The sequence below is a fragment of the Petaurus breviceps genome, unplaced genomic scaffold, assembly GCF_028583685.1.
Source record: "Petaurus breviceps papuanus isolate PSGF00001 unplaced genomic scaffold, PetGlider_PUasm1.0 90842, whole genome shotgun sequence".
NCBI lineage: Eukaryota > Metazoa > Chordata > Mammalia > Diprotodontia > Petauridae > Petaurus > Petaurus breviceps.
Genome location: NW_027187358.1, coordinates 10,992,762 through 11,016,591, shown reverse-complemented (window position 1 = coordinate 11,016,591; position 23,830 = coordinate 10,992,762). Strand labels below are relative to the sequence as shown.

At 39.1% G+C, this 23,830-nt stretch overlaps 1 protein-coding gene and 1 pseudogene across 1 annotated transcript in view; both read left to right on the top strand.

Annotated features, from left to right (window-relative positions):
* The window catches only part of CALM2 (calmodulin 2), a 490,104-nt gene that overhangs the window by 53,341 nt on the left and 412,933 nt on the right, over nucleotides 1-23,830 (top strand). The window lies entirely within an intron of this gene.
* On the top strand, nucleotides 3,585-13,157 carry LOC138148885 (protein SREK1IP1 pseudogene; annotated as a pseudogene).

The window sequence follows — 23,830 nt, the reverse complement described above, 5'->3', positions numbered from 1 at the left end:
TGCAGCACATACCATTTTCTACTACTGGTTTTATGACAAGTCATACAACCTTCCCTATAATAAAAACTCAAAACAATATTATAATCTCAAGAAATTTCTCCACAAACAGCAAAATTTCACTAACCACAACTTAGAGATTGAATGTCACTGATTTTCTCATATTTCCCTAAAAGTTACATGTCATTTATCCTTCATTTATCAATTAAAAATAACCACATTATGGAGTTCTTCAAATTATACATATAGTGAATATATGATAGCTGACTCATATCAATGTATTTAAGTCTTTAAACCACCCTATACATTTTCATAATTTTTATAAATGATAGCCCAAATTTTTCAAATGGAAATTCGCTATTATAGTAAACTTATTATTATTACTATTATTTGTTTTAAGACAAGATATACCCCCCATTAAATATTTAACAGATTTAAAATATCTATTTGATCACATTCTTTTAACAGCTCAATTCATAATCTAACAACATCTAGATTTAAAAAAAAAAGTTTTTCTAACAGCATTTCTGATACAATGGTTTCTCAGATTTCACAACATAAGCAAATTTAGAAACACAAAATCATATTTTAAAATATGAAACAAAATTTCTTTACTAGTCATATGGCATCAATTCAGCTGACTACATTTCCAGATTATCTTACATAGAAAAGTGTTCATTTTATCACCTTTAGCATATTATAATGATGGGGTATAAGCTCTGGGAACCCCCTTGAATCTTCCCACTTGATCTGGGGTCCCCCAGATACCAGAAACCCTCCTTTGTCTGTTATCTCCAGGTAGCCTTCAACCATCTCCCATCCTTAATCTTATCAAAATATCTGTGACCAAATCTGTTACTAAATCTGTTAGCCTAGCCCTCCAAGGGCTGGGTCCTCCAGATTGCCTCCAGCTGTTTCCCACCCTCGATCCCATCAAAATCCCATTCTCTTGGTTCAAGGAGTCTGACCTCAGTCCCATCAAGATCGTCCTTAGACTCCTCAAGACTCTCCCTAGACCCCTTCTCCCAGACTGCTGGACCAGACAGTCTCTGTATGTAAGATCCATCTTGCCTCTATGAAGGGCTCAGATTCAGTCTAGCTCAAACTCAGTCTGTGTCAGATTGTTCTGGCTTGTTTGTCAGTAAAAGCATCACAAATTCTCAGACTCCTTGAGAGTTTACCCATTATGGTGAATCTTTAATAAACTTTGTTTTACTTTGACTGAGAGAAGACTTGAATCGAATACATTCTGCAGGACCTGGCATGTCAATATGGCAGGGTCCTGAGTACCCTTAAACCTCAAACCTAAACAATACTAATCACATCTAAAACTTGTTATGTAATATGTTGTAACGTGAATGACATCGAGTGAGACCATTCATTAATCATTTAAATGGAATTTATTTGTGGAGCATAATTAACCCGGGGACTGCCAGGGGTCATATACCCAAATCAGGCAGCCCCCAGTATATGCATCTTGGGGTTTATAGAGACAAAAACCACAACATAAATGTCACCAAGGGGAGCAAGCAGGGAAAATATAGAAGCCAAAGGATGGCTTTGCTTAACCATTGTTGTCTAGGGATCGATTTTTTGCCCAACTGGAAAGTTCCCAAATCTATTTCAAGAACTGAACAGAAGGGGGGTGGTTATGGGCTTCAGGTAGCAGGCTTGGGCAGGTTTCCTAGGCAGCTTTCCTATGATGGGGAGAAAGGGGCATGTTCACAAAATGGGGGGTTACTACAATTACATTGAATTAAAGATATAATAATAATGATGATCAACATTTATATAGTGCAAGCTTGCCATAGGCCAACCACTGTGTTAAGCAATTCACAATCATTATATTGATGGGGATGGGATCTGAACTTCCAAAAGGAAAAGACCATGTCTTTGGGATCTGGACGCCAAAAAGGAAAAGCCTCTGAACTTCCTTCCCCACATGGCCCAGGTCTCTGGCATTGTTTGAAGCACCCAGCCTTGGTTAGTTAATCCTTTCATTGTGGTCTGTACCTGGCCCCACCCTAGACCACCACTCCTTAATTCCATCTAGACCCCTACTCTAATCACAGACTACTTGGCCAACATATGAAAGATCTATCTTCCCTCCATTAAAGGGCTAATATTCAATCTGACCCATTTGTCAATACAAGCATCACAAATGCTTAGGTTTTTTTAAAAGTCTGGCCAATAGTGTAGATTCTTAAAATCTCACTCACCCCAACTGGTGTTCTAATAAACCTTGTCTCTGACTGGAAGAAGGCTTGGGTCAAATTCATTTGAGACAGGACTGGAATCATTTGCCCTTGAATTTCAGGGTCCCAAACACCCCTAGACCTCAACATTTTGGTTCCCTAACTCTGGGAAACTGCCTAATCTCAAGCTCTTCTCTGGCCAGGACTGGAAGGTATGTAAGTCTCCCATCTCTCCCTATCACCTTCTCACCTTGAAGTTGGGATTGCTTTCCAAGCACCTAGGAAGACCTGAAGGTACTTTTGGGGCCTGATGCTCTGACTCTTGGTCCAGCAATTCTTTTCAAGGTCATGGACCTGGGCACATCTTCCATAGAATAGAGGATGAAGACAGATGCCCTATCCAGAATAGTATGTCCAATTTTGTCAACTCTCTCAATTCTTTCGGTGCTAGGGAATTGGGAAAACTGCAGGTGCTTTTTAGTTTCTTGAAGCTGACTCCCTTCCCTCTATATCCCAGGATTCCCATCCCTATACATGCCTACAAGATCTCCCTTCAGTCCTGGCCTCATGGCCGCAGGTTTGTGCCTGGCCTCTATTATATATATTGTAAAAGTTCGAAGAAAAATTCAGGTTCTTCTTCCTGTAGTCTTGGCTCTGACCAGGCTAAAACTACAGTGAAAAGTTAGAACTGCTAAAAACATCTTGGCAGATTCTGGATTGATCATTAAGAGTTTTGAAACACCTTACAACCTGTCACTCCTTTCCTCCATTCCTTTCCCTTAAGCCAGGAGGGTATCAGTTCAGGATTGCAAACAGTTTGGGGGGGGGGGGGGTTGGTTAATCCCTCTCATCCCAGAGATGAGAGATTCACCCTTTCCCACCATCTTCTAATTCACCCTGGTGAAAGGAAGGAGGGAGGAGGGTCAGCAGCTACAGCATGGGCCACTCAGGCAATGGTCTTGGGCCCTGGGGCAACCCAGAAAGCCTGGAAGTAGCCCCCAGGTTTGGCATATCCTGCCCACCAGTCCACACCCTCCCCCAGCAGTGGTGGGGAGAGAGGAAAGTGATCTCATCAAGGCAGTAAGAGGTAAAAAAGAAAGTCAGCCAGCCTCTGAACTTGGGTGAGCCCCCTCTTTTAAAGTTGTAGTTTTAACAAATTAATCTTGTTAAATGTGTAAAGTGATTTCTAAATGCATTCAATGAAATTTAAGTCACCTAATTGGTAATGTGTTTGTTTCAAGTTTCAAATTGGTAAATTTTTTGTATCAGTTATGTCAAGCAACTTTTCATAATTTGTCTACAGTCAAAACAATTTGACTATCACTTATGAAAATTATAAGATTGTTGGTTATTGTTTTAATGTGTAAACTTGCCAAAAAGCTTTTTCGGGTTATGGAGTTCCTGAACAATGAACTTGGCTTGCTGAGAATTTCCAAGTATATGGAAATAATCTCCAATGACTGGCTTTTACACCAGAACAAATTTAAAGTTGAGATGTAAATCCTGTATAATTTTTCCCTAAGTGAAACTTGTTGTTTGAGGTAAAAGCCCTTGGTACTATAGCTGATTTTGAGTTGTCTGATGGATCATAATAATCCATCCATAATCAAGTCAATAATCTACCATCTGAGAAAAATGCCACAAGCTACTCAGAGAGGGAGTGATACAGGTGGGAAGTCTGCATCTTGGAAAAGCTGAGATGACAATTTTAGCCACTCAGTATAAGATGGGATCCTCCTGGCTCAGTGTCCCCACTGTGTTCCTTTGAAAAGGAATGTTACCCAACTGGCTATTCCTGAGTCTGGCTGTGAAGCGGAATTGATACTGCATGATTGGAAAACTGTGAATTATCTGAATTCAAACAGAGCTAAGACTGTTTTATCCTGCCATATTTGGGCCCTAAATCTTGTCCCTGCTTTATCCTTTTATAGCAGATTTCTGAAATCCGAGCAATGCACAATGCAAGTGTGTCAAATCTTGCTGTTTTGACCTGAATGAGTGATCATTCCATACCCCCAAACAACTAAAAGTAAAGCAGAAACATCTTCAATTTTGGGGAAGAGAATTTCAGTGCAATCAGTTTTCTTAGAGGGGGTAACCTGTTTGGCCTCATCATTACTTAAGGATTCTCCCAAGTCTTTTGTCATAATTGGAGTAAAAGTCAATCTCTGGAAAATTCATTTGTTTAACTATTGAACCCAGGGGTGGAAAACTTCTACCTGGAACATTATAGGGGAAATTCTTGTTTGGAAATGGGTTGGATAAATGGCTCTAAGGTCTCTTCCAACTCTGGGATTTTGTGAGCCTATTTTCTCCCTCTTGACTTGCTCTCATTCTAGGAGGCAGAGTGGATTAGAGTGCTGGACCTGGAGTCAGGAAGATCTGAATTGAAATCTAGCCTCAGGAACCAACTATTTCCTAAAATATAAAATGAAGATAATAGTAATCCCTACCTGTTGTGAAGTTAAAATGAGATAGTATTCCCAATGTTCTATATACATGCTATTATTAGTGCCATCTCTTAAATCCATTTTAAGTATATTCATCTATTCACTCAAATCTAGGAATTATGTAGGGCATTGTTTGTTTGTTTGTTTTTTTAACTAATTTCTTCCAAGATTTTAAATTAAGCTTGGGGGTAGGGGGAAAGGATGGAGAGAAGTGGAGGAGGGGAATCTTTGAAGCCCATGAAATGAGCCAATGGAAAAGATGAATAAGTTAAAGACAGTCTGTAAACAATGGAAAATCCCCACACAGCAATTTTACTGTTGGAAATTTGGTGATTTAAGGAGGTTTTGGAGGGTCAGCAGCCAATATGAACCCAGCAATTAGAATCCTCTCCCCTTATTCTGCACCCTGCCAGTGTTTCCAACCATCTTTGTGTGGAAGAATTAGGAGAGAAATTTTTCTTGAAGACTGTCAGGAAAACAAACATTATCCTTAGAGCGGGTCTCTGGCTGATGAGAGAGAGAATTCTTATTCATTTTAATCACAGAAGCTTTAAACAATGGCCCATCAACATGATGAATGAAACATTTTTGATTCACTCTCCAACCACCAAGCTGTTGCCACTCCAAGGGGAGAATCTGCCCATGATGGATTTGGTTGTAATAGTTCTTAAGGGAAAAAAAGAAACCTGAGAATTTCAGCTAGTTAACTCTTCGGGCCAAATATCACAATTCTTCTCATTCTGGTGCAGTCAGGAGGCTTGCCTGCCCTGACTACTAAAGCCCAGAGGTTATTTTCTTTTATGTGCCTCCCAGCCCAATTCTTCTCCATTTCCTAATATCCTTGACATCCAGTAGTATGACAAATTCCCTCCCTCTTCCATCACACACACATACACAATCACACATGCAATTAACAAATCAGTTTCCTACTTTCCAATTGATTTCCCATACCCATCTAGGTTAGGTTCTTCAGCATTTCCACCCTCCCAGTTCTAAGACAAGCAGATCTTCTAACTCATGATTTAAATTTGGAAAAGAAAAAGAAGACTGGGCACCAGGCAAGGGTTTGAGTCCTGGCATGTAACCCTGTGTAAGTTACTTAACCTCTATGGGCTTCAATTTCCTCATCTGTAAAAATGAGGAGACATAGAAGAGATGGCTTTTAAGGTTCTTTCTTGCTCAAAATCTATAATCCTATTACCCCACTTTAAGTAAATCTCATAAATAAAAATGAATTGAGGAGGGACTCTTCACTTTAAAAAGGATTCCTTCTTTGCTGAATTGTTTTTAGTGACTGGCCCCTTTGGAGCACTTGGGAAAATCAATTAGACTTTTTCTGTTTGACCCCTGAAGATGTAATTAGGAATTAATAGGTGGAAATTACAAGGAAGAAAATTGGGTTCCTAACAAATTCCTTTGATGATACAAATATGATCTTGATACCTAAACCAGGGAGAGACAAAGCAAAAAAAAAAAATAAAACTATAGACCAATATCTGTAATGAATGGCAACACAAAAAATATTAAATAAAATATTACAAAAGAGGTAACATATGGTCAGGTTGAGAGAGATCTAGATTGAGAGAATTGCCTCTCAAGGGGGAAGACAGAGAAATCTCTCTCTCCCCCCTTTTCTTACTCCTCCCCCCATGAAACTGAGAGGCAGACAGAGATAAAGTACCCTGCACTGGAAATAGAAATAAAGAGAGAGAGGACAAACTCAACACAAAGGGAAGGTCGCTTCAGGACTAAGGTATATCATGAGAACTCAAAAAAAACCTCACTCCTCTCTAGGGTGCACTTAGAACTCACCCACTGGAAGTGAAGTTGTCTCTGCCTCTGCAGCTTCTCCCAGACCTCTGTTGAAGTTAGGTACCAAGGACAGCTTCATTTGGCCCGAGGCTCCACCTTCTCTACTATACCCCAGATATTTACCTTTTGTATCCCCCTAAGCCCTTGGCAGCTTCTCTTAATGTGTCTTCTTCCTTTAGCACATAAGCTCCTGGAAGGCAGGTACTATCTTTCTATTTCTATTTGTTTAGCCAGTACTTAGCACTTCTAGTAATTATTTAATAGATACTTGTTGATGGACTGATTAAAAGAAGAAAACTCCCAGTAACAAGGTGGTGCTTACCTTACCATGGTTACCTGTGTCAGCCTGAAATCCAGACCAGAGGAATGTGGTCTCTTCATTACTGAGACTTCACAGAAGCTTGTGTTAACCTGTATGAAGACCACCTACCTCTGATCCATCTTTGAGCAGGACCTTCTCTAGAACTCTGGAGGCGATTCCTGGATCATACTTACCTCTAATTGCCCTCTATCTAGACTCTTACAAGCCATACCTTCACCTAAACCTGCCTGCTGTGAGTGGACCTCACAGGATACAACCTGCAACAAAGCTGGATATTGAGAGAGGGCCTTGAATATTGCCTGCTTCTCTCAATGGACCTTTCTCTAAACATTGATAACCTGCCCAGAACCATTTCTCAATAGTTAGCATACTCCCCATCCTTTCGTACCCTTCCCCATGCCAGTGATTCTGAACCCCCATTCCCCATCCCCAACTATTCACTCTCTTACTCTCATCCCCCTCTACCATATTCCCCAAATGTTTCACTATATCTACCCACCATTTCCCTTGTGCTTTCTGTAATGCCTGTTCAAACATGTACAATGAGTAGGCCCTGAAATGTAATAAGATGCTCTAATAGTAATGGAATTGGAAGGTTTCCTTGTATTGGCAAGCTAACAGGTACTTAGCACTTTCAAGTTCATAATCATGTCAAGCATTAAGACCCAGAACTTGTGATCCCACAGTGGGACGGACTTGTTGATGTAACAGGAAGAGGCAGAACAGGGGGAAGATAATACCCCCAAGTTGAGAGAGGCCAGAACATTTGGAAGCAGCATCGTGGAGGCAGAGCAGCTACTGCTGGAGAGAGAGAGAACTGCCAGGATCCTGAGAACTGCTACAAATTGAGAATAGAACTTGTGGTGGCAGAACGGAAAACTGAGAACTTCTTCTGAGAACTGAATTGAGAACTTGTGAGAAATAAGAAGAAAGGAGAACTGGGAGGAAGGATGACTGTTGGTGCCAGTACCTTGTCTGTCTGTTTTGATGTTACTTTGTCAGATTCCTCTGCTGATACAGGATGGTGCTATTGTTACAGAAGCCCTGAAAGAGGATTTTCCTGTTGTATGTTTACAGAAATCCTGGAGGAGGGTCTTGCTGATGTTTTCAGAGGTCCTGGGACCATACTAATGATTTGTGCTGATTCCTCAGACCTTGTTGTTGGGTGTATGTTGATTTCACAGGCAGAAAGTGAATTGATGAGGATGCTGGCAACATGTATGAATGTTACTGTGACTTTGTTAAGCTTTGTCTTCCCAGGAATAGAAACTGTGAAGGACTTGAGGTGGACTAGCCACTTGGAGCTTCAGTACAGAACAGGAACTAGATGGACAAGGAGCTGGCAGGAGCTCAGACCATGGGAGAGGACCCATGGAAGCTGAGAGCCAGCCTCAAGTTAAGATGAAAAGACCTCTCCTTGAGTATTTAATGCAAACTGAGATCATGATTTACTGGAGATTTAGTGGAGAACTCTGACCTTTATATTTAGATGATTGAGTTAAGGACTTCTTTAGTTAAGAAGAAAGAGGACTTTCTGATTGAAGAGATTAAGACAATGTGACCTAGGAGTGAAGGACTTTGACCTTTGTACTTTGTGTCATTTAAGCAAGCTTGCCTCCTTAAGGATGATTGAATTAAGGATTTACTAAAAGATTGTGTTACTAAATGAATGTTATCTTTGTTTAAAACTATGTGGCTGCTTTGGTGAAAACCATGTGGCCATTTTAGTGATAAATTGTTATGCCACAACATGGTGAATGCTGTATTTTGATTTTCTGTGAATGGTTTGTCTTAGTTTGTTACTGAATAGAGTTCACTATACTGTGTAATCAGACCCTTGAAAGCTGTACACAGCAGCAGGGGTTTTCTTTGTGTGTAGCTCAAAAGGAGGCAGAATAGACATCTCTATTCTCTTCTCCCCTCAGCTTCCCCTTCTCCAAAGAAGACTTTAATTCCTACCACAAGGGGAAACAGAGAGTTGGGACCAGAGGCCATCACTCTTCTCTCCTCAGAGAGAGTGGGTACCAGGCTAGAACTTTATTTATCTTATTCCTTAGATATTGTTTGTCTAGGGAATATGGGAATCTAATTTCTGATCACTGAGATTATTGGGGGAAAGGAAGCCCCCCAAGCTTTATATCCATAGCTTGACCTGTTACTACCAAATACCAGTTCTACAATAAACACACAGAGTAGAGAAACCCATTTATCCAAGTCATAGCAAGGCAAATCAGAGGTCTCCGTAAGAGACTATATATCAGGCAATGCAGAGTGAAAGAGTTCTTTCACTGGGAATGAGCTCAACCAAGAGAGAAAGTTCTGGGCATCACTCAAGCTGCAACAAGAACAATATCATGGCTGGATGTTAAAAAATGGAATGCCATAATTTTTCCAGGGTAAACCCCCAAAGAGACATACTGTCCAAAGCACAGTCTGACAACGTCACTCCCTTACTCAATAATCTCTAGCGGTTTCTTGTTACCCACAGGAACATATATAAAATCCTGTCTGGCTCTGAAAGTCATTGCCAGCTGGCTCCTCCCATGCTTCCAGTCATCTTACACTTTCCTCCTCTCTGGGCACTCTAGAATTCAGTGATACCGGCCTTCTTGTTGTTCCCCACACTTGGCACTAGACATCTTCTAGAGGAAGCCTTTCTCAATCCCTCTTAATTCTCCCTAGGGCCTCCTTTTGGTTAATTACTTCCCATTCACACCTTGTTTGGACATATTTGTGTGCCTGCTGTCTCCTTCATCAGACTGAGCTCCTGGAGGGCAGGGGCTGTCTTTTGCCTTTCTTTGTACCCCAGGTTTAGCACAATGTTTGGCATGTGATAAGTGTTTAATTAATAATTATAATAAATAATAAATAAATCCCAACTCTTCACCTTCTCACTGGTTGTCCTAGCCGTCACAGAATGCCTTCTCTTCTGGTCTCTACAGCCTCACTACTTTAGCTTCTTTCAAGACTCACCTCAAATCCCACCCAGTACATGCAAGAAGTCATTCACAATCCAACCCACTGCTGCTGACTTTCGCTGTCATTATCTCCCATTTATATTGTATATAACTTATATTTACATAGTTGTTGGCATGTTGTCTCTTCTGTTAGAATGATTGTTAGAATTTTTAGGGATTGCGATTTTTTTCTTTTTGCTATTCTTTGTATCCTCAGTGCTTACCAGAGTGCCCAGCCCCTAGTAAGTGCTTAATAAATGACTGTTGATAATATTAAAAAACTATATACTACAGCCAATTTGGATTTATACCAGGAGTGTCAGGTCAGTTCAACATGAGCAAAACAATAATAATACAATAAAAAAAATGATAAAAACAATAATTAAAACATCATGATTATGTCATTAGAAAAAAGCTTTTGAAAAAATGCACAACCAATTCTATTTAAAATGTTAAAAACATAAGAACGAACCTTTTCTTAATTTGATAAATAGTATCAATATAAATCTCTATAAATCCAAGAGACAGCATTACATTAAAGGAGAGAAATTAAAGGACTTTTCAATAAGATCAGGAATGTCTTTTATTACCATTATTGTTTCAGATAGCTCTGAAAGTATTAGCAATGGCTAAAATGTAAGAAAAAGAAATTAAAGAAATTTCTTTACCAGAAATTTCTTGACCAGATACTGGGTCAAGAATAAATAAAATTATCATGTTTTGCAGATAATATCATTATTTACTTCGAGACCCTTAGAGATTCCATTAAAACTTATTTGGAACAGTTAAAAACTTCAGCAAATAGGGCAGCTAGGTGGTGCAGTGAATACAGCACCAGTCCTGGGAGTCAGGAGGACTGGTCAAATCCGGCCTCAGACACTTAACATGAACTAGCTGTGTGATCCTGGGCAAGTCACTTAACCCCAATTGTCTTGCCTTCCCCCCTCCAAAAAAAACCACCCCCCAAAATTCAGCAAAGCAACAGGATATAAAACCATATTGCAGTAGTATTATGTCTTTAAAAAACATACATACCTTAATTTAAAAAAATACTTTATTGCTAAAATTGTTTACTATCATCAGAACCTTCAGAAAGCTGTAATCTTTTTGCTGGTGGAGGGTCTTGCCTCAATGTTAATGGCTGCTGACTGATCAAGATGACGATTGCAGTTGGGGTGGCTGTGACAACTTCTTAAAATAAGACAACAGTAAAGTTTGCCTCACTTTGACTGACTTTTCCTTTCACTTGAACACTTAAGAGTTCATTGTAGGGTTATTAATTGGCCTAATTTCAATATTGTTATATCTCAGGGTATAGGAAGGCAAAAAGCGAAGGAGATGGGGAACTGCCAGTTGGTAGAGAAGTCAGAACACACATATTTATCACTTAATCTTATGTGGGAGTGGTTTCTGGGGCCCCAAAACAATTAAAACAGTTAACAGAGATCACTGGTCACAGATCATCATCACCAGATATAATAATGAAAAAGTTTTAAATATTGTAAGAATTACCAAACTGTGACAAAGACACGATGTGAGTAAATGCTGTTGGAAAAATGGTGCCAATAAACTTGCTTAAAACAAGGTTGCCACAAATCTTTCATTTGTAAAAAAAAAACCAAAACTCAGTATCTGCAAAATGCAATAAAGCAAGGAGCAATAAAATGAAGTATGCCTATACTAGGATAAGGACCCACTAGTCTCACTTGAGGGAAAATTGAAAAGCAGTATAACAGAAATTGGGTTTAGCTCAACATGTCATGTATCAAAATAAGCTACAAATGAATACAGTCTAGATCTATATGGCCATATCATAAATAAATTGGAAGAGCAGGGAAGGAGAAAGCTATCGGCAACATTTTGAGCATCTCCTATCAATCAGATTAGCAAAGATGATAAAAAAAAAGGGGGGAAATAATTCCTATAGGAAGGTATGTGCTACACAGGCACACTGAGACCCTGTTGATAAAGATATGAATTGGTCTAAACATTCTGGAAAGTAATTTGCAAGTATGCTCTCCGAAATCACTAAACTATGACTTTGCTATGAATACTTTGTACATTTGAGTTCTATCCCTTTTTTTTCTTTTTTTAAAAAATTCTTTGGGATATAAAGCTATTAGTGGTATCCTGGTCAATTTTGTTGTATTAAAGAACTGGAAACTAAGAGGTAGTCTATCAATTGAGAAATGGTTGAACATACCATGTCATATGGATGTAAGAGAATATTATACCATAAAAATTTAAGAAGGGGATAGATACAAAGAAACATAAGAAGATTTAGATGAACAGATGCAGAAGGAAGTCAGCAAAAACCAAGAGAACAATTTATATAATGAAAACAAAACTATAAAGAAAAACAACTGTGAAAGATAAGAGAAATCATTAATGCAATGATCAACCAGTCCAGAAGACTGATGAAGCATAGAGAAATTGGACTATAGGCAAAGGACAAGACATATTTTTTTCAGATAAGGCCAATGTATGGGCTTGTTTTGGTTGGCTACAGTTGTTATAAGTAAGGTATTGTGCAGGTTGGGGGGCAGGGGGGCGAAGCAATGAAGATTGGAGAAAGGAACGTGACAGAAAAGAGTAAAACTTAAGAATTTTAAAAAACAAACAGAAGTTATTCTTGGGGCAATGGATGTGGCAACATGAGAGGTAACTCAGTGGCTCTCCCCACCCCTACTGTGCCATAATCCTGCCATGAGGCAATAAGAACACTGTCAGGAGTGCATGTAGAAATGGGGCTATCTTGGACATCTGACTTTTGAATGTCATAATTTTCCATGGGTGGATCGCAAAAGAGACAGAATTTTAGATGTCATCCAAGCTAGTAGTGAAGGCAGTGAGGAAGGGAATGAGGAAATAAATAAGTAGCAGGTTTTGTCTGAGATAATATCTGAAGCAATCAGCCAATGCTATCCACAAAAAGGAATATTTGGGTGACCTCACCACCTCCACAGACTCTTTTTCAATTTGGACTCAGGGTTAGATAGCTTTCATGACTGTGACAAATACTTTTATTACAAATAAGAAAGAAGAAAAGCAAGGAGAAAATTAAATTGAAAAAGTAAAGGAAAAGGTCTTACTCATCTATTTCCACTGAAGAAGACACTTAAAAACAAAATAAACAAATCCTAGGAGAAATTAGAGAGAAGAAAAAGAAAAAGGAAAAAAAGGAAAACATCATAAAGGGCAGAAAAAAAAGGAAAATTCTTTATCTTCTGATAATTCAGACTCTTCCAGTAGTAACTGGGATATCAGCCCATACTGCTGACATTTATATTTAAAACATTTGAACTTGTTTCCATAATTATGTGTGTATTAAACTCACACTTTTGAGGCAAGCATTCCTCCTTGAATGGGGCCAACATCACTCCTAACCTGCACAGGTTGTGTCTACCAGGTAATAAGAAGCATCCTCCTGAGGCAGTTCTACTACTTTAGAGACAGATCCCGGCCATAGAATAGGCTGAGATAGAATAGGCACAAAACAAAATGTGTTTTACCTGGAAAGACTTACATGAACTGACGCAAAGTTAAGTGAGCAGAACCAGAACACTGTGCACACTAACAGCAACATTGTTTGTATGATCAACTGTGAATGACTTATTCTCAACAATACAATGATCCAAGACAATTTCAAAGGACTCATAATGGAAAATGCTATCCTCGTCAAGAGAAAGAACTGATGAAGATAATGCAGATCACTTTTTTGTAGTTCTTTTTTTCTTTTGTCCTGTTTCTACTTTCACAACATGACTAGTATAGAAATTTTTAAAAATGTTTTTGATTGATTAATTTTCCCTTATTTTTCTCTCTATTCTTAGCATTGTTTTTAAAGGTTATTGGAAATGGCATTGAAATCAATATGGGGGAAAGTTTACCTACATAGCCTGGCAGCCTATGTAGGAGTTAACATTCTTGCAAATCAAATGCCTATCCACCTTCCTAACTTGCAAAGTTAGAAAGTGAAATGTTTCCTTGGCAATCAAATCCCTCCAAATGTTTAACATCTTCTCATGAATGCTACAAACTCAAATAGCCATAGATCCTATTATGTTAGTAGTAGCACATTGTCTTTTTAGCACTAGGTTCTTTGACTGTTGTGTGGGAACAGCATTGCCTTATGAGTCTTGATAGAGATTTTCAGAATAAAAAGAATGTAAAGGAAAATGCTAAATTCAAGAGCTTTATTGCAAGGCTTAACTGTTTTATGAAAGTTTCTAACAACTGCTTGGTGTGTGTGTATGTGGTTCCCCCCATCCCCACACCCATTTTCTTTTATTTAAAAAGACCAACCCAAGTTGAGTATTCCTAGCATTGTTACTCATTTAACAAGACTGAGAGATAATATTCTGTCGATTAGTATATAACAGCAACCCTCTGTTGTTCTGTAAATATGCCATATTGGCATTTGTAAAAGTGATACCTCAAATGTAAATATTTGTATTCAGGGAGAGGATGAAGCCTTCATTAAGTTTTATTTTTATCAGATGAAATATCAAAATTTTATGAACCCTGTATTTATGAATGTCAAACATTTTTTTTTACAAATGTGAAAAATATATTACCTTTTGCTGGAGTAATTTTAAAATATTTTTGAAAAAAAAGAACAGGAAAATTCAGAGGGGGACACAGATATAAGCAGGACAGCATTGAAACTGGTTTGAATTTATTATGCACTTTTTTTAGAAGAAGCAAAATGTATATAGTAGGGATTTTATCTTTCTTCCAATTCTTTTTTTGATTCTTCATATCTAGAAAAATTCCTGTATGTTGACTTTTGGTAAATTCAGAATAATAAAAAATAAAATTATTTTAAAAAATAAAATGAGAGTTGGATTAAGTGATTTCTAAGGTCCCTTCTAACCACTCAAATTCTACTTGACTATGAGACTCAAAACAATAGAAGATCCCTTATTCTTCAGTACTGTGCTTATCTATCTTTATTCCCTCCAGGCTAGGGGTAAGCATAATTGATGTGGAAGCTGAAGAAGGTGATTTGGGAATTCCAAAAGCATATAGAAGAAGCCCTAGAAGTGGAGAGTTGAAGGAAGGAAACAGAAGATCCCACCCACCAAGATGTTAATGCAGTAACTTCTGTGAGGCAGAGGGGAGGAAAAAAGGAACATCTTTTAAGTCTTTTAATGCTGAGATTATTTTTAATTATTTTATTGATGTTTTGTTTTTACATCACCTTCATTTCCAAATATCTCTCTCCATGTGTAAAAATGCTTTACAAAACTTAGAGCACTGTATAAATACTAGCTATTATATACCCAGAGAGTCATTTCTTGTAACAATGAAGTTTAGAAAAAGAAGCAATTTCACAAAACTAGCCAATACATTTACTCTAGTAGTACTCAGTACTAACAGTTCATTTCCACTGCTCCAATAAAGGGAAGAAGGTAAATTTTCTCATCCCTTCGGGGCCAGTTTTGATCAATGTAATTAGACAAGCATTCAATTTTTTATTCTTTCCATCTGCATCGTTGGATTTACTGTAAACTGTTTTCTAGGTTCGGCTTAATTTCTTTAGCATCAGTTCATAGAAGTCTTTTCATGCTTTTCTGTGTTTGTTTTTTTTTAAGCAATCGGGATTAAGTAACTTGCTCAAGCTCTGTGTTCTTCTTATCTGTCATTTCTTGAGCCATAATATTCTGTTATTTTCACTTACCACAATGTTGGATCATTCTCCTATGGACTAGATTTCCTGTTTGATTGCTTTGATCTTCTATTAACTTTACTAAGAGAATGTGAGAAACCCTCCCCTTGAAGTTGACATTAGAGAATGCACACCATCTGCCTTTCCATTTCACTGGGGCCACACACTCTAGAATGGGCATCGAAGTGTTCCCACTAGTGTGAATCACTGTGGCAATTCTATTTCAGTGAGGGCAGGTGGGAAGGGATGGGTCTTACCTCTCCTATGGGATGGACCACTTAAAAACTTGTAAACTCTTGAACAGCATGAATAAGCTAAACAGGTACTTGTTCACCAAATACTAAGGGTAGGTAGGTTGTGGAGGTACCTTTTGGAAGTTGAACAAAGTTTAGGAGAAAAGAAAGCATTGCCTCACACAGTGAAGATGCATTATGAGACTATGGAAAGGATATGTTATTACATCAGTTCGAGGGAATTCTTAGTAATTAAGTCCTAGGGAGTTGTCTGAGACATAGAGAGGCTAAATGACTTGCCCAGGGCCACACAGCCAGCAAGTATCAGAGTCAGGATTTGAACATAGGTCTTTCTGATCCCAAGCACAGCACTCTAGTCTCTATAGGGCATTGCTTCTCACAGGATTTTTTGTGGGTGGGGAATGGAGACCTGACCTGTTATTTAATTGATATAGGGAATTTTAAATAAGGATATTTATCCTAAGATCTGTAGACCCCCTCAAGGGGAATCCGTGAACTCGAATGTAAGGAAAAAAAATCTTTGTTCTTACGAACCCCTAACTAAAAATTGACATATCCTTCAATTATGAATTTTTTTTTAATTATTCTAAGGGATCCATAGGTTTCATCAGATTGTAAAAGGAACCCATGACATTCAAAAAAAGTTATTCTTGATTAGAAGGTTGTGGGGCTAACTCAGGGTTCAAACTGTCAGCATGTGTCATAGGTGAACTTCCTGAGGAGCCAGCTCCCCATTACCCTAATAATAATTAGTAGCAGTGGTAATAAAGCTCACATCTATAGATGTACCTTCTCACAGCAATCCTGTGACGTAAAAAGGACCCGTATTATTACTTCCATTTTAAATTTCAGGGATTTGGGGCTGAGAAAGGTAGCAAATTATTCACAATCATATAACTAGTTAAGTGGAAAGATGGAATTTGGGGCTCCTTCAGCTACAGTGACCAGACGTAGGGTGGCCTCGAAGCCACATGTGGCCCTCTCTGCCCTCAAGTGCAGCCCTTTGGATTCAGCCAAAGCCTCGAAGGTTCCTCACCCTTGACTGCTACACTGTGGTAGAAATTGTAAATGTAAGTGAATTTTAAATAGGCTTGAACAGAATTATAAATGGCTACTCAGGGAAATTGGGATGTAGCTGACTTTTAAGATATGCAGAGAACAACGATGCATCCCCCTCCCCACCCTGGGACTGGCTAGTAGTAACTAGCATCAGAATCTAGGTTGAATTTCAGACTTGATCCCTCTTTTCTGACCAAGTCCAACAAAGAGTCAGTAAGCCAGTGCAGAAAGCCCCCGAAGGAAGCTCCCAATTGTCAGAAAGGGCAGGTGTGTTGGGGAGAAGGAAATGAAAGTTGATATTTATATTATAGCCACTTATTAGGCAGCTAGGCAGTTGAGTGGATAGAGTACCTAGCTTAGAGTCAGGAAGACACATCTTCCTGAGTTCAAATAGGACCTCAGACACATGCTACCCTGTGTGACCCTGGGCAAGTCACAACCCTGTATGCCTTGGTTTCCTCATCTGTAAAATGAGGTGGAGAAGGAAACGGCAAACCACTACAATATCTTTGCCAAGAAAACCCCAAATGGGGTCACAAAGAGTCAGACACCACTTGAAAAATGACTGAACAAAAGGTGTCCCTGTAGCACCCTGATGTCTGTGTCCCTCAACAGAAAATGGTAGTCCAAAATCCTCACACTAAAAAAAAAAAATTAAAAAGTTAACAAATAAAGAAAGAATGGTTTATACAATCCTCACAGCTCCATTTGTCTCTATTTCTTGAGATGGCAGGAATGGGTATGTTCCCTCCAATCTCCTCACTCCCCTCATTTTATCTGCCTGCCTGCCTGTCTCAGATGGGAGGAGGGAGTGGAAAAATAAGGTGTCCCAAAAGTCTCAGTGCACTTTAAGCATTAGTTTCTTAAAAGTGCAAAAGACTTCTGTAATAGCCTATATTTAGCCTATTTTTTTCTCCCAGTAAACCACACCTTGGGATTATAACCAACAGAAATGAAAGGTTCACAGTCTGAGGGACAGACAGAAAGAAATCCCCAAGTTCTGACTCTACTTTGCCCCTGGAAATTTAGCTATGTAATACAATATAATGGGCTCATAAAAGAGGCCTCCAAACTTTGCCTGACTACGGCTCTCATCAGGTCTTGTCCCAAAAACATACACAGAGGTGAGAGTGAATTCTCTTTTCCCAAGGAGCTACCTCGTTGGTCCCTGGCAAATCCACAGATAAGACTACCACAGAAATTCGTCCAGCCTACACCCCAAGCAGTTCACAAAGTTGGGGCCTAGCCACAGAAAGAGGCTTCCTTAAGGAATGAGTTCTTAGAAATACATTTCTAGAGGGAGTAATCCTGCAGTCTTTTGAACTCTGATATGCAGCCTCTAAGTAAGGAAAAAGAAAATAGGAATTCACTCAACTCATTTGTCTTCTGATCTGACAGTATTCAGATAAAAATCCAGAAGAGAAAAGGGGGTTATTTAAATTAAGATAAAAGGTATTTCAAAAGTCTATAAATAAGGCACAAGTTCAGCACTTACCTCTCTTAGATCTGATGCTCAAAAAAAATATCAGTTCAGGTTCATTATTTATAGCTATGAAAATCAAGACACTGAGGGAGAAAAGAAATAATTTCTCTGAAACCATGAAAATGAATTCTCTATTTTTATTTCTCCTAAACCTATACAGCCTTCTATTTATTCTCCTAAACCTATATTCTCTCCTTGCCATTCTCATCAGAGAATCTTGCTTCATACTTACTGAGAACAGAGGCCCCCCCCTTTGCTAGAGAGCTTCCTGCTTTCCCTTAATTCAACATTCCAAAGCCATTGGTCACCATAACTCATTCTACCCTCATGATAAAGAGGTGACCCTGGACAAGTCCCCTATCCTCTCTCTGCCTCAGTTTCTTTATCTATAACATGTAGGGTCTAGATATGGCAGATGACACCAAGGGGACCCCTTTCGACTCTAAATCTATGATGCTGACATTCCATCTCCTTGCACAAGCTGTCCCTCCCTGCCTGGAAGGGCCACTCCTTTGGTGGCCATTGCCCCAAGTCCAGCTCATACGCCATCTCCTGTGTGAGGCCTTCCCTGATCTTCCCAGGTACTAGTACCTCTCCTCTTACCCAAAATTACCTTTTATTTACCCTGTATCTACTCAGTGTGTATGCTTACAGGTTGTTTCCCCTAGTAAAATGTAAGTTCCTTAACGGCAAAGACTACTTATGTTTTGCCTGTGTATTCACATCGCTTAATAAGGTACTTGGCACAAAGTAGGCATTAGAAAAATGCTGCTGATTGACTAACAGGGGAAAGAGTTATCAATCTTTAGCATCAGAAGACCTGATCTCCATATGTGGCTCTGTCACTAACTAGTTAAGTGACCTTGGGTAAGTTAATTAATCACTCTGGACCTCAGCTGTTCTATTTGCAAAATGGAAATAATAATGCCTGCCCTACTTACCACATGGGGTTATTGTGAGGCTAAAGCAAAAAAAAAAGCATCAGATAACTTGAACAAATATGATGCACTATAGAAATATAAAGGAGTGTTATTAACAGAAACATATCAGCATACCCCTTCACGACCTGGTGTCTTCACTACAGAGTCTCTTGGAAAGGACTTTAAGTGATAACTGAGGGTAGAGCGAGTTAAGGTAATAGATTAATAAATTCAGTTAGTGGGGGGCTTATAGATCACATAATCTGACCCCCTTATGTTACAACTGAAGAAACTGGGGGCAAGACAGATTAGGTGATTTGCCCAAAGTTACAAAGGCCAGTACACAGAAGAGCTGAGATTCAAAGCCAAGGTCATTCTGGCTCCAAATCCAGTTCTTTTCTCACTATACCACAGATGTGGTGGGCTGAAGGAGGAGTAAAAAGCTGGGAATGACTTTACAGTTGTGAAACTGGGTAATGGGTATGCTATGTATACTACAGAACTTTAGTGACAATTTGAAAGATTGTAGAAGGGGCAGAGGGATGTTAGGTAGCTATTATAATTATCCAGATGAAAAGTGTTAAGGGACTGAATGGGGTGTTATCCATGTAAGTGAAAGGAATGAGTAAGACGGAAGGGCAGGGGGAAGGGAGAAAAAGTGTCTAGAACAATGGAGGCTGCACACTTCGGTGATGGAAATGATGTGATGAGCAAAATGTGCTAGGAAGAATACTTTGGTGGAAATGTGAAGGGCAGATTAGACAGAGGAAACTGGAGACAGGAACCAATGGACAAACATTTATTAAGAGCTGGCTTTAGAAGTCAGTCTACAACAGGGGTGAGCAACAAATCATTCTGTGAAGTTTGCATTCAGTCAAAGGGATGCACTTGAAGACCTTGAGGCCACAGGTTCCCCACCCCTGGACTCTAGAAGGTACTGAGGGCCTGAAGGTAATGAAAGTTGGATCAGTGTGACCGTAAGGGAGAATACTGATGTTCTGAAAGAACAGACTGTATTTAGAACTGATTGATTGTAGGGGCTGACAGATCTTGTCTGATATGTACACTAGTCTCTGGGAAAGCAAATTTCAAAGGGTTCAAAGAAAGGATAGACAGAATTGCATGGACTAAAATGCTAGAGGGAAGTAAATCCAGGGTGGATGGGAAGTTCTCAAGAACGAAAATCTGAAGACACAAACCAAATTCTGGTGAAGAGGAAAGGGGAAGAAGTCTACAATGATCTACATAGATTTGTAATAGGCATGTACAATACATAGATGGAATCATACAGTGACACCCAGGGGTAATCAATGATGAATACAGAAGTGTGACAAAGAACTTTATGAACAGTGTGAGAAGTGTAAAAGCTTAGACTGAGTTGAAGCTAACTAGCTAAGCTAAAAAAACCAAAAGGGTATGGGGTGGGGGGGGTTGTTGTTTTTTAAAGCAACATTGGAGAAAGGAAGATCAAAAAAAGACTAGCTACTACTACTCAGGACACATGGAATCACAGGGGGGAGAAATATTTTTCTTCTGTTTTCCCCCCTGCCAAGGAAGGTAATCTTTACACCAGGAAGAACTGAACAAGAATAACAGCTGAAACCCAAGATAAAGAGGCGGATGTTCCCTTGATGACTTCGGATCATCAAGTCTAGATGAACTTAGGAAACTGAAGGTATTGGCAAATGTGATTGCTGAGCTATTAATGATTTTCAAAAGATCATGAAGGAAAGAAAAGATACTGGAAGATTAGAAAAAAGATAAATGCATCAATTTTAAAAAAAGGGGGGGAGGAGGGGGGATCAGCTTCTACAACTCTTAAGTTTGACATCAATTTCCAGCAAAATTCCAGACCGGTGCTCTCAGACTGTGGTCTGGGGACCTCTGGGGGTCACTGAGGTCTTTTCAGGAGGGTCTGAGAGGTTGATAAAATTTCCTAATATTGACATTTTAACTTCTAATACAGTAATTATCAATAGATGTAACCCACATAAACAAAATCTCTTGGCACAGAGGTTCTCATTTATTTCTAAGTGTAAAGGGATCCTGAAATCAAAAAGAACTGTCATTCTAGAATATTGCTAAAAGGGTGGTTAGTCAACCTCTGAAAAAAATCAGTGATAACAAAGAGTTGTTTGGTTTCTGCATGCATCATGACAGAATAGCTCTATTTCCCTTTTTGACAAGGTTTTCTAAACTGGTAAGTCAGAGAAACATTATGAATAGTTTTTATTTTTTAAAGCATTTGACAGGCTCTTTGTAGGTGGGTTAGAGATATATGCGCCAGACCACAATTCATATGTGGATTCATAGTTGGTTGACAGGTTGAGCCCAATGAGGAATCATTAATCACACAACACCAACTTAAGAAGGCCCCAGGGATTTATTGTTGTTCCTGTGCTACTTTCCATTCAGGTCATCCAAATCCAATCCGAAACCATTAGAGCTCCCAAGGGAATGCATAACAGAAGTTGAAGAGAAGCATATTTAGTTTTGATGTATTGAGCAAGGGCAGCTAAGTGGTGCAGCAGATAGAACACTAGCCCTGGAGTCAGGAGGACCTCAGCCACGTAATAGCTGTGTGACCCTGGGTAAGTCACTTAACCCCAATAAGCCTCCAAAATAAACTATTAGAGTAATCCAAAAGAAGGGGCTGCTTTGGGAGGTGGTGGGTTCCCCTCACTAAAGATCTTCAAAGAGAGGCTGATAACCACTTTGGGAGATTTTATTCAGGGTATTCTTCCTCACGTGTGGGACAGACTAGCTGGTTTCTGATGTCCCTTCCAAATGTGGGATTCTGTAAGGGACAGGGCATAATTCCAAAGCCTTATAATGCACATATATGTATATATTTTTGTACACGTACGTATGTATGTAGTCAGATTTAATTTTATTTTTGCTATACCTGGAAGCATTCTTATATGCATGCATTCCAGTTCTCTTTCCACACAAGCAGAGCAGACTGATCATCAGGAATTCCAACAAAAGTCCAAGGAAGGAATGTGTCCAATGTTAGTAACAGAGAAAACACTTATTGTTTCCATGTTGTTGCCAATAATTCTATTAAACAATTTGCTGCCATTGTTTAAACTCTAAAAGAAACTGCCCTGAAAGCTGATTTTTCTCCTCCCCTCAAAGCTCAACCATTTAAGGCAGTTTCCAAAAACTAAGTTTACCTGGGTGGGAATTGGGTGCTACGAATAATTAAATCCAAGCAAAATTACTAGATTTTGGAGTCAAAAGACCTAGGAGTTTGAATCCTAACTCGTATCACTTACTTCTGGGTAATCTTGGACAAATCACTTAGATTCTTGAGGCTTAAATTTTTCATCTAAATGAATTTGGGCCAAATGTTCTTAAAGTTCTCTCTCATCTCTAAATCCACACGCTCTTTTTAGGTTACAGTCCATGCCAGAAGTAATGGCAAGGCAACCATCAATCCCAGTTCCCAAAGACTACATAGCCTTCATAGTTGACCAGAATGTTCCATTTCCTAGATCTTTAGATGTAATTATATGTGTGTGGATGTGGATGTAATGAGTGAGTGGGTGAGTGTGGGTGTGTGTATAGGCACTGCTGAAGGGACAAACCATCTGCCAAGGCAAAAATAGGCTCTCAACGTTTACTGAATTTGAGCAATGAACCATTTGTTCTCATACAAAACAATATTCTTGGTAAGGAGGGAAAATCTGCTGTAATACTGGCAAAGCAGAATGAAGGGCTCATTTAATATTTTATGCTCCAGGAGGTAAAGGAAGTGTTATAACCTTATACTGAAGTAGCTGGATTTTTCAAAGCATATTTTTTTTCCTGTGCTATCTCTTAAAATATATTCTCCTATATAAGACTAACATGTCCATGGGCATCTAAAAGACTTGGGGTGGAGCCAAGCTAGAGCAGGAAGCCAAAAGGGAAACTGCACTTCTGTCACTGAACCAACAGTTTTTCAGCAGACTGGGCTGAAACAGTCTGCTGGAACTCCAACCAAGGCAATCCTACTGGTATGCTGCTCAGAAATCAGACTGTGCCCTTTGAGGGGCACTGGAAGCTTACAGGTCCTTAGCCTGAGCTATTCCAGAGATCCAAGGGTATCACAACAAGCAACAGTCCAAGAAAGCAGCAGCAGGGTCAACCCAGGCATTCCTTCCAGAAGTGTGCAGAGCTTTTCCATAACCAAGTTAAGAACCTGAGAAATAGAATAAGCAAACAGGAAAAGAATCCCACCCTAAGAGATTATTATGGTGATAAGGATGCTCAAGATACAAACCCAGGAGAAGAGCAAAGACTCCAAGAAAAAAAAAAACTTGGGTACAAATTCAACAAATATTCCTGGAAAAGGTGAAGGAAATAATGTTTTAAATTTTTTTTTAAGTTTGTATAAACAAAAGCACTAGACGAAAAAACTGGAAAAGAAGCAAGAGCTATGGAAGAAAGAACTGGAAAGGGAATTAACAGCCAGAGCAATAAATGTCCTGAAAATTAGAATGGACCAAATAGAAGATAAACATTTCATGAGACAAAAAAGAAATATTAAAAACTGAGAAAAAAGAAAACAAATAATGTATCTCATAGAAAGAACTGTCATGCAAAATAGACCAAGAAGGGCTCATTTAAGAATCACTGGCCTAGCTGAAAGGCGCCACATACACACACACACACACACACACACACACACACACACACACACACACACACACACACACACACACA